This window comes from Penaeus monodon, chromosome 23 (genome assembly GCF_015228065.2).
Source record: "Penaeus monodon isolate SGIC_2016 chromosome 23, NSTDA_Pmon_1, whole genome shotgun sequence".
NCBI classification, from domain to species: Eukaryota; Metazoa; Arthropoda; class Malacostraca; order Decapoda; family Penaeidae; genus Penaeus; species Penaeus monodon.
In genome coordinates, this window is record NC_051408.1 from 26,507,458 (window position 1) to 26,507,775 (window position 318).

A 318-nucleotide genomic window follows, 5' to 3' on the forward strand; every position below is an offset into this window, starting at 1 on the left:
GCTAGCGTAAGTGCTTGTATTCGTGTGTGCGTAGGGGTTTGGGGGGGAGAAAAGGGGAAACTAAAAAAGAGACGATGGGTTCGGGAGGGCGGGGCCTTGCGGGTAGAAAATGGCTATATATCGCGTCGCGAGTGAAGCTGACAAAAAGAAAGGGGTTTTAATTTTTATGATTATTTATTTTTTCATTTTTTTTAATAGAATCTTATGAATAAGGAACATATATGTAAAATAGATGGAAAATAAGATAATAGCTAGGGTTATTAGGGTATTGAAAAAAATATTAAAATTATATATTATATCAAAATTTAAAATTTAAAA